The 15,853-nt window shown below is 46.4% G+C and overlaps 1 long non-coding RNA gene across 1 annotated transcript in view; it reads left to right on the top strand.

Annotated features, from left to right (window-relative positions):
- Positions 1–12,468, top strand: part of LOC143959120 (uncharacterized) — a 61,590-nt gene extending 49,122 nt beyond the window's left edge. The window contains exon 3 of the long non-coding RNA XR_013270183.1: positions 11,957–12,468. This is a non-coding gene — a long non-coding RNA (uncharacterized LOC143959120). The remainder of the gene's footprint in view (positions 1–11,956) is intronic.
- Positions 12,469–15,853: the final 3,385 nt, after the last annotated feature.

Genomic DNA, 15,853 nt, shown 5'->3' with positions numbered 1-15,853 from the left:
TAACCCAAAGGTCAAGAATTAAAGTTGTCAATGAACTTCAGAGAAAAGCATTTTACTGTGAGTACAGAAAGCCAATTTTTTTTTTCAGCTTTCAGTGCTGTCGCACTTTGACAATTGCGCGGCCATGCTACACTGTACCCAAACAAACTTTTCTTCACACAAATAGAACTTTCTTTTGGTGGTCTTCACAACCGGGTTTATTATGTACAATAAAAACCCCAAAAATTTTGGAAAGGTTTTTTTACTCTGTGTTCGTGTTTACATGGCTTAGATTAAGGCTGTGATTGGACGCAGCCAATCACATGGTTAAAGAGCCACAGCTCTTTACACAGATCGGAGTTGCGCCGTGACCTAGCAACATAACGTGGCTGTGCGAGAGTGGCTGTTCTGGGCCGCCGTCCTATGATGCTGTATAGAACAAGAGCTGCACCGCTGTCATTTGACAGTGGTTGGGTAGCAAGCAGTTAGAGATTTAAAAGAATAGCCTTTTTATAATACAAAAACAGCTGATAATCGCTACTATAAGGGGTTAATGTATACTTTGGAACACTGAAAGTAATATAAAAAATTACATACTCACTGGCCACTTTATTAAGTACACCTGTTCAATTGCTTAGCAACACAAATTGCTAATCGGCCAATCACATGGCAGCAACTTCATTTAAGCATCTAGATGTAGGGAAAATTACTTTCTGAAGCTCAAACAGAGCAGCGGAATGGGGAAGAAAGTGACTTTGAACATGGCATGGTTGTTGGTGCCAGATGAGCTGGTCTGAGTATTTCAAAAACTGGGATCTTCAAGCACAACCATCTTTAACCACTTGCTTACTGGGCACTTAACCCCCCTCCAGACCAATTTTCAGTTTTCAGCGCTGATGCACTTTGAATGACAATTGCGCGGCCATATAACACTGTACCCAAATGAAATTTTTATCATTTTTTTCCCCACAAATAGAGCTTTCTTTTGGTGGTATTTAATTACAGCTGGGAGTTTATTTTTTGCTAAACAAACAAAAAAAGATGCAAAAAAAAAATCCTGTTTAATAGTTATAAAATTTTGCAAACAGGCCATTTTTCTCCTTCATTGAAATGCCCTGATGAGGCGGCAGTGGTGGGCACAGATAAGATGGCACGGATGGGTGGCACGGATATGTGGCACTGAGGTGCAGCACTGTTGAGGCAGATTGTGGGCACTGATGGGTGGCACTGTGGGCACTGATGGGTGGCATAGGCAGGGGGCAGGTGGGCACTGATGAGCTGGCCGTGACTGAAGTCCCTCTCACGGCCGCCGGTGATCGGCTTTTTTTTTTTTCCTCGTGCTGTCAGCGTGAGGACTAAAAATAGCCGATTTACCGGCTTTGTGTCACATGATCAGCTGTCATTGGCTGACAGCTGATCACGTGGTAAGGGGTCGGGATCGACCCCTTGCTCCGATCCGTGATCAGGCGAGTCTTATTGACTCGCTGATCAGAGCGCGCCGCGTGCGCCCCTCAGGGGGCGTGCAGGCTGCTCGTGCACGGGACGACGTCAATAGACATCGTCCCGGCAAAGCAGGTCCGCGCTGTAGCCGTCATTCGGCTATAGCGCGGATCGCTATTGGTTAGGGAATGGTCAGAAAGAGAATATCCAGTGAGCGGCAGTTGTGTGGATGGAAAGTAGTTTTGTCAGAAGAATGGGCAGGTTTGAGATGATAAAGGCAACAGTAACGCAAATTAACATTCTTTACAACCAAGGTATGCAGAATGCCATCTCCACTTACCACATTAAACCTTGAAGCAGATGTGCTACAGCAGCAGTAGACCACACAGAGTGCCACTCCTGTCAGCTAAGAGCAGGAAATATAGGCTACAATTCACACAGCCTCACAAAAGTTGCACAATAGATTGGAAAAATGTTGCCTGGTCTGAGTCTTTATTTCAGCTGCGACATTCAGATAGTAGGGTCAAGATTTGGCATAATCATATAAAACGACGTCTGATGAAACAAGCAAGGTGGAGATTGATGCGCAATCATGTCACTTCCGGTTTATTTATACCCGGTCTGTGGAACGCACGCTGTCCCAGACCTATGGACTACTTTGTTTTGATTTGCTCCTGGCAGGTCCTAAGTGCCCAATTTTAGATTTGATTACAAAAAATTCCCTTTTTGGATTTACACTGAGTGTTTGCTTTTCCTATTCGTTCATATGTGGATCTCCCACTATTTAATACGTCGTGAAGGAGGCTATTCCATTGGACATCAGGATCAAAGACAGATATAAATACATGCGCTTTTTCCCCTGCAGGGGTGTAGCTATTTGAGTGTGGAACCAAAAGGGGAGCATGAGTGTTCACTATTTTTGATATAAGATGTGATCTATTCTATTCTATCCACAAGTCACATTGGAAAATCATTTATGGACATTTGCACCAGTTACATTGGAATGCCAAAGGGCAATATATTTGATTTTTGATATTTTTTATCCTGCCATACTTCACATTTTTAATTAGTGCAACATCTAATTATTGTGGTGTATATCTGGACTTTCGGTTAGCATTTTGCACTTATCAGTTTCAACAAATTCTAATGGCAATATTCGGATATTGCTCTACATCAAGTTAATATGGGTTTTACGTTATATATTAGCACCTGCACCACTTTGTCAGTTTGCACATTTATGAAGGATTATGCACTTTAGCACTTCATCGGGTTTATGATCTGACCGTTCACAGTCCTTTTTACTGTTAGCTGTTCTGGCTGTGCCATTTACCTCTTTACATACAATGCAAGCCTTGTATCAGTGGTTCAGGCTGGTAGTGTAATGGTGTGGGGGGTATTTTCTTTGTACACTTGGTATCAATTGAGCATTGTTTAACCACTTCAGCCTCTGAAGAATTTATCCCCTTCCTGACCAGAGAACTTTTTGCGATACGGCACTACGTCGCTTTAATTGCGAATTGCGTGGTTGTGCGACGTTGCACCCAAACAATGTTTTCCTCACAAATCGCTTTCTTTTGGTATTTGATCACCTCTGCAATTTTTTTTTTTTTTTTTTTTTTTTTTTTTTACGCTATAAACAAAATAGCGACTGTTTTAAAGGAAAAATAAAGCTAAGCAAATATTTTTTATTTTGCTATAATGTCCCCAAAAAATATAAAAACAAATTTCTTTCTCAGTTTAGGCAGATATGTATTGTACATATTTTTGGTAAAAAATATTGCAATAAGCGTATATTGATTGGTTTGCTCAAGTTATAGCGTTTTTTACAAAATAGATTTATGACTTTTTTTTCTTTCTTTTTTTTTTATTGCGACTGCGACATTGTGGCGGACGCATCAGACACTTTTGACACTATTTTGGGACCAGTGAAATTTATACAGCATCCGTGATATAAAAATGCACTGATTACTGTGTAAATTACACTGGCAGGGAAGGGGTTGAACACTAGGGGGTGATCAAGGGGTTAAGTGTGTCCTAGGGAGTGATTCTAACTGTGGGGGGTGGGCTCACTAAACATGATGGAGCAGTAGCTCCCTGTCATATTGCTGGGCAGAACAGGGTAATGTCTTGTCTTGTTTACATTAGGCATCTCCCAGTTCTGCCGCTCTGTCACGATTGCAGGCCACCGGAGGACAGAGTATGCAGGGAACCCTCAGAGTACCCGGCGCCCACTAAGCCATGTCTTAAAAGGGACGTACAGGTACGCCCATTTGACCAGCCGTGCCATTGTGCCGACTTGGATCGTGCGCTGGTCGACAAGCAGTCAAATGCCACGGCCTACCTGAGTATTGTTGCGGACCATGTCCACCCCTTCGACTACAGTGTACCCATCTTCTGACGGCTACTTCCAGCAGTATAATGCACCATGTCACAGCTCAAATCCTCTCAAACTGGTTTCTTGAACATGACATTGAGTTTACTGTATTCCAATGGCCTCCAGTCACCAGATCTCAATCCAAAAGTGCACCTTTGGGATGTGGTGGCATGGAGGATTCGCATCATGGATCTGCAGCTGACAAGTCTGCAGCAACTGCATGATATGTCAATATGGACCACATTCTCTGAGGAATGTTTCCAACACCTTGAATTTATGCCATGAAGAATTAAGGCAGTTCTGAAGGCAAAAGGGGGTCCAACCCGGTACTAGCAAGGTGTACCTAATAGTGGCCGGTGAGTGTGTATGTGCAGTGGGAAAAGAGAACAATTGGATCCCCTGCAGATTTTGTAAGTTTGCCAACTTAGAAATTAATGGTCTATAATTTTTATCATGGGTGTATTTTAAGTGTTAGAGACAGAATATCAACCAAAAATCCAGAAAACTCATAAAACAAATGCTATAAATTAAGCTGCAGTTCAGTGCGTAAAATAAGTATTTGATCCCAAAGCAAAACATGACTTGGTACTTGTAGACAAAACACTTTGAATTATAGTAAATGTACCGAAGAATTTTATTGGTACAAACACATTAAAATTGAGGGAAAAAAACCCTATTGTATACAAAATAATTTCAGATCTACAGCAGAAAATCGTAACATGTCCTCTAGTTTGACATATGCTGTTGGATTTACATATTTTCATATAATGAGTAAGTCAATTATTGACCTTGGCAAATGTGAAAAAATGTGGTGTGCATTTGTATTAGGCCTCCCTGAGAATACTTTGTAGAACTGCCTTTTCACTGCAATTACAGCTGAAAGTCTTTTTTGGGTATGTCTCTACCAGCTTTGCACAACTAGAGTGAAATTTTTGCCCATTTCTTAACTGCAAAATAGTCCAATCTCTGTCACATTCGATGGAGAGCATCTGAACAGCAGTTATTAGTCTTGCCACAGATTTGCAATTGGATTTAGGTCTAGGACTTTGACTGGGACATTATATCATATAAATATGCTTTGATCTAAAACATTCAATTGTAGCTCTGACTGTATGTTTAGGGTCATTGTCCTGGAAGGGGAACCTCTGCCCCAGTTTTTTCCCCAACAGGTCTTTGGGTGGGAGAGCAACCTGCCTCTGTAGGTCTGTAGTTGCAGCCCCTCTGTTTACCTCAGTCAATGATCCAGGTTGCTACCTTTTGGAGATCTTAGGTCAGCGATGTTGAAACTTGGCACCCTAGATGTTTTGGAACTACATTTTCATTGATGATACACAGAAGAGTGCGTGAGCCCCATTGGAAATATATTTCCAAAACATTTGGGGTGCCAAGGTCCTTCATCACTGTCCTAGGTGATTGAGGCTGCTCATTCCGTTTGTTTTAAGCTGGTGTCAGGCCTGGCACACTTTGATGGTTTGTGAAAGCCCAACCCCCCCCCCCCCCCAGGACAAGGTGGTCTCGCACCCATTTCTACTCTGATCTGTGAATCTGGCCTTTTGACCTGAGCTCACTCACCTATTCATATCGTTGCTCTTGCATTTGGAAGCGTGCATCTTTACCTAGTCGTGCTCCCGTTTTGACTTGGCTTGCGCTCTCACCGTTTGCTCACCAAGTAGCCGGCTCTGATCTTGGCATGGCTGAGACGGCAGGGGATTTCTGCGATAGGCTATCTGGCCAACTTCTTCCTGTAAGCATAGTCTTATTCTGCACACCCGGACAATGTGGCAATCGCCATGTGTTTTTTTCATGGCTTTAGCAAGGGAGTTTGACCTCAAGTGCTCCGCTCTGACCTCAACCAGTTATCTGAATTGACGGCGTCTTCTTTTTGACCCGGCACGGGCCAAGGCGTTCCCTTGCCGGTTAAGCGTCGCAACCGCTTTTAAAAAAAAATAAATCTTTCATTTTATTTTTTTTTGCTAGGATGCGGGTAGGCCCTTTAGCAATTCACTGGCACGTCAATTATGTTTTACGATGGCTGTCCGTGTGTGGTTTTGGTGATCTTTATGCTTTAGTTTGGTCATTAGGCTATCCGGAGACTTTTAAGTAGCACTATTATGTTTTACTTAATTAGTACTAAAATATAGACTGTATTTCTCTTACGTTCACTGTCTGACACAGCTCGTTATGCCACCTTCAGGAGAGGACTAGGCATAACATGTCATATAAAAACAACAACTTTCTAGTTCTGCCCAAGGGGGACGACCCCACAGCCTGCCTTGCAGCTTCAGTTTTTTGGGGGGTTTTTCTGCCTAGTGAAGGAGAAGGACCTAGTAACCCCGCCGGGGCCATGGGCCCATGGATTTTTTCTTTGCAGAAGCTTTGCTTTTTGCTTAACATTAAAGATCCTGTGATCTGCTATCGGCTGGGTGACAGGCTGGATACTCTTATCCTTGTCTCTCCAGCCTGGCCAGCGAGCGTGTGCAGACCAGAGCCACGACATGCCTCAGCTCCAGAGGTGGCTGGTGAGCGCAAATGCTCCGGGGCACACACGTGACCAGGCTACTCCTTTCTGCGCCTCAGTGGGACGGGCCAGCAGCCATCCCACACTGATTGGAGAGCGGGTCTGTGATGGAATGACTCCCAGCTCTTCAGAACCGGGTAAGTACAGCTCTCCCTGCCTCAGTGGGACTGAGCAGTTGGGCAATCCCTGGGAGGTGGATCTCTGTGTGTGTGTGCGCGCGCCATATACAGGGGCTCTCTGGGGGGCTCTCACCTGGGGGAGGGATTGCGCTTGCTGGCTGTGCCCTGGCTGTGTGTGGATCTCTCCTTGAGGTGTCTGGAGGCTGTGTCTGATCGCTGTAGTGCTGTTTCACCACCATTTATCTGCCTGTTTAGTTCGCTGTCCCTCGTGGTATACAGTGCTCGGCGGCCATCTTTGGTGAGGCAAGGAGCAGCAGGCTCTCTGACCATTTTCATGTGTTTTGGCGGCCGTTTTCCCTGTGATTATGTCCTTTTTATACTGGACGCTCGGCGGCCATTTGATTTTGGTCAGTTTCAGCGCCATTCAAAACGGCTCTGCACAGCGCTGTGCGGTCTCCTATGCATCTGGGAGTTGGCACAGGACACAGGCTCTACTAGCTGGACAGCCAGCGCAGAACCAGTCAGGGTGGGGAGTTCTGTGCGGAAGAGCCCATCAGCCAGCAGCAGTTAGGAGGGTGGGACCATCGCTTTCCTAAGTCCCCAACAGGTGGCAGACAGGGTAGGGCAGTGATGGCAAACCTTGGCACCCCAGATGTTTTGGAACTACATTTCCCATGATGCACCCCTACACTGCAGAGTGCCTGAGCATGGTGGGAAATGTATTTCCAAAACATCTGGGGTGCCAAGTTTTGCCATCGCTGGGGTTGGGTCAGCATGGCTTCAGAAACTGGTGTTTCTTCCCCCGAAATCCAGGCAATTGCAACCGGTTCACCTGCAGGCAGTGCCTCTGGATGCTTTGTCGGCGGTCCTCTATTTGTTGCCAAGATGGAGGCGGTGCGTGGGCGTAAAGGTTGTAAAAACCGGCCCCCGTCCTCTGGAGGGGAGCTCTGATGCAGACTCGGGCCCTGCTGAGGCCGGTGACCCCCCCCCCCCTGCTCTGTCATTTCAGATGACGCTGACCAGGACCGAACTGACAGCGAAGATGAGTCCCCGTCTGGGTCCGTGCGCGAGAATCGCTTGTTTCGAGCACTTATCACAGCTGTGCGTGAAGAATCGGGAGGGAGCCAGAAGATCCCTTTGCTGATGTAGCGGGGTCCCTTTTGCCTTTTGGGTCCCGTAAGCCAGCCCGTTGACTTAAGCTGTTCCCGTATGTGACTTAAGTTCATTTACAAGGAACGGTGTCGACCGCAATTTGAGCTTTTCGGACCCCAAATACATGGTGGTGCGTTATCCCCTTTCTCAAAAAGCTGTCGGCTCCTCTGGTCGTGGACCCCCCCCGGTACAAAGTAACCACCATCCCAGTAGAGGGGACTCCTGCCTTTAAGGACCCCATGGGCAGGAAGGCCGAGGCAGAGGCTCGTTCCTTGTTTACGGATGTGGGGTCAACTAGGCGACCGGTACTGGCATCCACACTCGTGTCTCAGACACTAACCGAGTGGGCAAAACTTTTGCGCCGCGAATTGGGAGAGCAACAGGCTTCTCCTGTCTAACTAGCAGACCAACTAGTGCGAGGCCCGAAGTACAATTTTGTGATGCAGCCCTGGATACCCTTCCTCTGTTATCCAGGCCTTCAGTATCAGCAGTGGTGCTGAGGCGCCCGATTTGCCTAAAATGCTGGCCTGCTCACCAGGCATCCAAAAAAGCCCTGACGGATCTTCCCTTCCTTGGCAACCGTCTCTTTGAAGCCTCATTGCATGACATTATTAAAAATGCCAGAGGTGGTAAGAGTACACTAGTCCCACAGGCCAGGAAGGCTAGGAAGGCTAAGGAGCCACGCCGTTGGCAAGGGCCCTCATTCTCCACTCACAAACGGCTTTTTCGTCCACCCAGGGCTTTGACCAAGCGTCCCCCGACAGGACGACCTTTAAAGGACCAAAGCATGTGTGGAACCACGAGCCTGCGAGCAAAAGTGCTACCTCATGAAGGTTTTCTCCCGTCCGCAAGACGGGGGGGGGGGGGGTGCCTTCGGGAGTTTGCAGCCCGGTTGGCCTCTCGGCTGTCCGACCAATGGGTCTGCGATCTGATTTCCTCAGGCTACAAGATAGAGTTCCTCTCTTGGCCGCAAAAGAGATTCTTCCCCTGAAGCATACCCGTACTCCCAGCTCGCCAGGAGGCCCTGAAGGGGGCGGTAAGGGACCTGCTTAGTCGTGGGGTGATATTACCCGTTCCAGGAATTGGCATGTTTCCAAGGGTTCTACTCGAACCTGCAAAATGGAAGGGGAACGTCCAATTTTGGACCTGAAAGCCCTCAATTACTTTGCAAAAGTACAGAGGTTCAGAACGGAATCGCTGAGAAATCGCTGCACTCCATCAAGGGTACTCCCTGGTGGCCTTGAACATCCAGAATGCGTACCTGCACATACCCATATGCCTTCGGCATCAGAGATTTCTGCGATTTGCAGTCTAGGAAGCCCACTACCAGTTTGTGGCTCTGCCTTTTTGGTTTTGCCTCTGCCCTCCCCCAAGGTATTGTCTCTTGTTTTGCAACGCTGTGGGATCGCGATCGGGGGATACCTAGGCGATCTCCTTCCGAGAGCATCTTCTGCTTCAGAGTTAGGAGGAGGATGTGGCGATCACCATGCAGACCCTGCAGCAATTTTTTGTTGGCTGTTGAACCTAAAGAAGTTGGTGATTGTACCGACTCAGCGTTTGGAGTAGCTAGGCTTACTGCTGGACTCCATGGAAGCAAGAGCGTTTCTCCCTTCAGACAAGCTGCTGCAGACTCTCAGAGCTGCGGTAAAACTGTTGAGGAACCGCACAGGGGGTCGTCGCTACGCTTTGCATGCGAGTTCTGGGACTCATGGTGGCCTCCTTGAGGCATTACCCTATGCCCAGTTTCACACCAGAGTCCTGCTGAAGGAGATTTTAACAAAATGGGACAAATCTCCTTTATCCCTGGATGGGCAGATTCAGGTGAGCCAGCTGGTCAGGGATTCCCTGCTGAGGTCCCCGGCACTTTGGTCCGTGAAGTCGTTCCTACCTCTGAAATGGACAGTGATCACCACGGCCCCCAGCCCAACCGGCTGGGGTAGGGTAATGAAAGTTCAGTCGACTCAGGGCCTCTGGTCGGTGGGTGGTGCGATCCAAGTTGCCGATCAATCTGCTTGAGCCGAGAGCGATCAGGCTATGCCTCTCCACGTGGTCGATAAGACTTTGAGGGGCGTTTGATCAGGTTCCACTCTGACGTATGCCTGCCACTGCCGTGACATTCTGTCGCCAAGGAGGAACAAGAAGCTTGGCCGCTGCACGGGAGGACGCTTGCACTCACATCCTTCAGTGGGCAGAGCGACATGTACCTGCCCCCGTCGGCCGTTTACATCCCGGGAGCGGAGAACTGGCAGGCAGACTACCTAAGTCGCCAGATGCTGGACCCAGGAGAATGGGCATTGCCATTGCATCCGGAGGCGTTCTGGCTACTGTGCCCGCGATGGGGCACACCAGACGTGGCTCTTCTGGCCGCCCGTCTCAACGGGAAGGTGCCGAGGTTCGTGTCCAGGGCAACAGATCCTTGGGCAGACACGCTGGTGGTGCCATGGGGGATCAGTACCAGCTGATCTATGCACCAGCTGATCTATGCACCAGCTGATCTATGCACCAGCTGATCTATGCCTTTCCTCCGTTGAAACGGCCTCCACTCAGCGGAGCAGACGTGGTAACAGAGGGGATCCCAGTAATACCGATTGCCCCAGATCGGTCCCAGCGACCCTGGTACTCAGACCTGGTGGCGGACGCCCCGTGTCGACTGCCGTTACGAGAGGACCTTCTGTCTCGATTTCCGATTCTCCGTTCTGCTTTACCATCGCTGGTTTTAACGGCATGGCTATTGAGAGTTGGGTGTTGAGGAACCGGGGTCTTTGGGACTCGGCGATTCCAACTATGCCGAGAGCACGGAAAGCTTCTTCTCGGTAGGTCATCGTACCTGGAAGGCCTACATCTCCATGTGTGAGAAGGGATGGCGTCCGCGCTCCCTTTTTTTTTTTTTTTTCCCCTATATCCAGGATTGATCCTGTTTCTACAGCAATGAGTAGTTCAGAAATTGGCTTTAAGCACCATATTTAAAGGACAAATATCAGCGTTGGCTGTCTTTTTTTTTTTTTTTTTTTTTCCAGCGAGCACTTTTTGTTCAAGCTGTCCAAAATGTAGTTCCTCCGTGCGTGGGCCGTTACCCCCGTGGGATCTGAACCTGGCGTTATCGGTGCTTGAAAAAACCGCCATTTGAAAATATCAGAGATCCCTCTGTTGACTCTTTCCCAGAAAGTGGTCTTTCTAGCGGCCATTACTTTCGGCCAGGAGGGTTTTGTACCCGGCGGCCTGGTCTTGCAAGTCGCCCTATCTGGTGATCCACAAGGATAAGGTGATGTTGTGTCCAACAGTCTTTTCTGCCGAAGGTGGTTTTGGCAGAAAAGCATCAACGAAGACATTGTCTTACCATCTCTGTGTGCTAAGTCGACACATTCTAAGGAGGTGGCTCTTCATGCCCTGGACGTGGTTAAGGCTCTGAGGGTGTATTTGTCTGCTACACCTCCCTTTCAGAAGTCAGACTCCTTGTTTGTTTTTCGGTGGCTGTTTGAAAAAAAAAAAAAGCACGGCGGTCTCGTCGGCCACCATTTCCAGGGGGGGATCAGACAGATTGTAGTACAGGCCTATGCTTTGAAGAGGCAGGTGCCCCCCTTTCTGGTCACGGCTCACTCCACAAGGCAATCGGAACGACTTTGGCCTTCCGACATCAAGCGTCTGTGAACAGGCGACCAAGTCACCCCCTGAGCGACAGTTTCAAAATTCTACAAGGTCGACGTCGGTGCATGGGGCCGATGCCCATTTTGGCCGCAAAGTTTTGCAGGCGGCTGTACAATTGCACTTACGTTTTTTTTTCCTTGTTTTTTGGTAAAAACGCAGTACCTTTTTAAGTAATGCACTGTTGCATTTGTTACCGCAGTTCTGGTGCAGTTTGGTGGTAGTGCCTTAGTTGAGGAGCATCCTGCCTTTTTGGTGGGTAAAAAAAGTTTTGGTCACACTCACAATGTCGTTTTTTGTGGTTAAAGTTTTATACTAGTGGGTGTAGTTTTTATGCTGTTTTGCCACCCCTCATTTTGGCACTGCTTGGGGATGTCCCAGTGGTCTAAGAGCAGCTGTGTCAGGTGGTGAACTGCAGAGAAAAGGATTTTATGGTAAGTATAAAAATCATATCTTTTCTTAAAGATATATCACTGTATTTTCGTGCCTATAAAGTCCATAGGGTTCCAAAAAAGCAAATCAATGTTGTAATTCATTTTGTGATGTGGTGCTGTTTCAACCATATTCCCATCCGCACGATCACCCTGTGAGTATGCAAATAGGACAGTGACTGGGTCCATCATTTAGCCATGCCTGCTCTAGGGGATGTTACTCCCAATAATTAATGTTCACAAATCGGTAAGGCATCTTTGAACTTGCATTCACCTGTTTACTCTCTATTTCTTTTGTAAGGAATCAACTTGATGGGATGTAATTACACAAACAACAGAGGGATCTGCATGTGAGAAAATGAGAAATAGAACAAACCGCAAGAGCATCCTATGAGCGTGGTTGAAGAATACCAAGCTGAATGTCACGGGACCCATGCCTCCATCCAAAAAAAAAAAACTAAAAAGGAAATAAACCTGCATTTTTTTTTTTTTTTTTTAAATAAAGGACACTGAAAGGCAAGAAGAGGGCACACCTGTTAATACAGAGTTTAATTGTATTTACATACTCTAGTTATGTGGGGAGGGAGAGGAGAGAAGAGAGACATGGTGGGCAGGGGGAGAAAGATGACTTTTTGCACCATCTATAACATGACGTTTCTTCCATCTTGATGTATTCTGAGCTTGTAGTGTTACTTGTAATATTTACTTCCCTCTGTGTAATTTTGATTCTAAAATTCATGTGGTGAGCTTCCTTAAGCACTGATCTGAAAAACAACAAAAATAAATAAATCTTAATTAAGTTATAAAAAAAAATCAATTGTTTTTATTTTATCTGTTTTAGAGATTGTAAGCTCTAATGAGCAGGCTACCCTCATGTCTCCTGTATTGAATTGTATTTCCAATATACGGTTTACTCATAAGTTCCTAAAGCTCTTTGGTAATTGCCATGCTGGACACGCAGAACACTCTCTGTGCCACAACTGAGGTATGGGATCGCAGGTAAGTACCAGACCCTGGATGTCACGATCCCCCCTTAATTTCACACTTTCCCCTGCAACATCACTGTCCTTGAACCTTCCTTCACATCATAGCCCCAACACTCCTGGCCCTCCTTTTCCTCACAGCCTCTTTATGCTCTGGCCCCCTTCACCCAACAAACACTCATCCTACTGTATGTGTATGACATTTATTTTCCATCAAATCACACATCTTTGATCCTCCATCAATGTGTATCTTGGCATGAACCGGTTTCTCCAATGAGATTGCCTGACCTGTAAAGCACACTTGCATTGTAAAGCTAGCTCATACACGTGATCCCATGATTTATTTTTTTCTAATTACTCGTATCTCTAGCTATAGATAGAGGTTGAGCACAACCCATGTTTTTTTTTTGCAATAGCGTTGATGCGTTCCTTCAAACGATCGCATAGCGAACACGTGCTCTGTTTTAAATGTAGTGACCATTGGAGTAAACATTGTTGCGGTATTTGAAGAAAAATTTACTTTTTTTTTTTTTAATGAGATTGCCTGACGTTTAAAGCCGCAACCTCATCCATGGGATCCCATGTTTTATTTTTATTTATAAGTACTTGTAAAAATATATATGTGCATCGCATCCCAGATTTTTTTAACCTCTTCGCGCCCGCCCTATAGCCGAATGACGGCCGTAGAGCAGGCGCTTTCATTCCGGGTGGCCATCCCTGGACGTCCTGTTTACTTCGGCAATGCGCGCCGCCGCGGGCGCGCATTGGAAGTTCTGTGTTTGCCGTGTCACCCGGGGACAGGCAAACACAGATCGCTGTAAACTGCCAATCACAGCGGCCGTTTACATCGCGATCGGCGTGTCCAATTGGAGATGATCTCATATGTAAACATATGAGATCTCTCAGCGCCGCTCTCCCTCCTCACACAGACAGAGTGTGAGAAGGGAGAGATGAATGGTTGCAGCGGCCGTCATTGTTAAAAAAATAAAAATAAAATTTAAAGTGCCATCCTGCCCCAGTGCCACCTGTTAGTGCTATCTGTCCCCAGTGCCACATGTTGTCAGTGCCATTTGTCCCCAGTTCCATCTGTCATCAGTGCAATCTCATCAGTGCCACGTATTAATGCCATCTGTCAGTGCCACCTGTCAGTGTCACGTGTCATCAACGCCACTTATCAGTGCCATGCGTCATCGGTGCCACATTTGTGCCATCTGTCATCTGTGCCACATTTGTGCCATCTGTCATCTGTGCCACATTTGTGCCATCTGTCATCGGTGCCACATTTGTGCCATCTGTCATCGGTGCCACATTTGTGCCATCTGTCATCGGTGCCACATTTGTGCCATCTGTCATCGGTGCCACATATTAGTGCCATCTTTCATCGGTGCCACCTGTCATCGGTGCCACATATTAGTGCCATCTTTCATCGGTGCCACATTTGTGCCATCTGTCATCGGTGGCACATATTAGTGCCATCTGTCATCAGTGCCACGTGTCATTGTCCTGGTGCTCCAGGGCATTCAAAAGTGTAATAAGTAGTCAACAAGTTAGATGTGTAATTTATGCTCCTAGAACACGTGATGGCGCTCCCTGCATGTTGGGCCTCTCTATCTGTGAAAAAGTCCCACACATGTGGTAATGTAATACTCAGGAGTAGCAGAATTTTTTTGGGTGTGTCATTTGTAGTATACACATGCCATGTTGGAGAAATAACCTATTACAATGACAATTTTGTGGAGTAATTTTGCAAAGAATAGTGGGAAAAAAATGACATCAAAAAGCTCACCATGCCTCTTACTAAATACCTTGGAATGTCTACTTTCCAAAAAGGGGTCATTTGGGGGGTATTTGTACTTTCCTGACCTGTTCGGGTCACAAGAAGCGAGATAGGCCACCAGTACATCAGATGTGATCAATTTTGTGTGATTCGCACCACAGCTTGTAGACTCTCTAACTTTCACAAAGACCAAATAATATCCACTAATTTGGGTTATTTTTACCAAAGATATATAGCAGTATAAATTGTGGCCAAAATTTATGAAGAAAAATTAATAATTTGTATAATTCTGTCACAGAAACAAAGAAATATGCGTTTTTTTCAAAATTTTCGGTCTTTTTTCATTTATAGCGCAAAAAATAAAAACCCCAGAGGTGATCAAATACCACCAAAAGAAAGCTCTATTCGTGGGAAAAAAAAGGACAAAAAATTAATTTGGGTACAGTGTTGCATGACTGAGTAATTGTCATTCAAAGTGTGAGAGCACCGAAAGCTGAAAATTGGTCTGGGCAGGAAGTGTTTTTAAAGTGGTTGTAAACCCTTACAAACCACTTTGACCTACAGGTAAGCCTAGATTAAGGCTTACCTGTAGGTCCAAGAAATATCTCCCAAACCTATACGGTTTAGGAGATATTTGCCCGAAGACGGGCACCGCTATCTACGGCGCATGCGCCGTAGACAGCGGTGCACTGAGCGGGGTATCGTCGATGATGGCAATGCCGAGAGTCTCAGCTCCCGTGCACATGTGCAGCAGTGACGACATCGCTGCTCCAGCGAATCACAGTGCCGGAGCAGCGAGACCCACCAAGAAGATGGACGCTTGGAACTACAGGGGACAGCGGTGACTTTGCTGGCTCCTGTGTCAGGTAAGTGACACATAATGGACTACTATGTGATGCATAGTAGTCCATTATGCTTTGCCTTTACAGGGAATGAAAGTGGAAGTAAACTCATCAGGGTTTACTTCCTCTTTAAGTGCCCAGTAAGCAAGTGGTTAAATAGCATCAATGTGTTCCTTCAAATGGTGACATAGCAGAATACTTGCTCTGTTTTAAAGGTGCATTCCTTGGAGTAAACGTTTACATCATTTACAAAATCAGGGTCATGATGGCAAAACCATTTTCGCCAATGAGATTGCCGGACATGGCCATCACCCTTGCACTGCACAGTTATGGTTTATTTATTTGCAAGTACTTGTAAATATATGTAGATGTGACTTCAAAGGCCTGATTTTTGAAAAAGCGTCGATACATTGCTTCAAACAATTGCATAGCAGAATATGTGCTCTGTTTTAAAGGGTGTGACCATTGGCGTAAACATCGTTGCGGTATCTCCCAAATCTGGGTCGCAATGGCAAAACTGTTTTCTCCAATGAGATGGCCTGCCACGGAAAGCACCCTTGCACTGCACAGCCACCTCATACAGGGTATGCCCTGTT

This window comes from Lithobates pipiens, unplaced genomic scaffold, assembly GCF_037356315.1.
Source record: "Lithobates pipiens isolate NorthernLeopardFrog02 unplaced genomic scaffold, aLitPip1_a1.2 Scaffold_67, whole genome shotgun sequence".
Taxonomy (NCBI): domain Eukaryota; kingdom Metazoa; phylum Chordata; class Amphibia; order Anura; family Ranidae; genus Lithobates; species Lithobates pipiens.
This window is presented reverse-complemented; position numbering and strand designations above follow the sequence as displayed.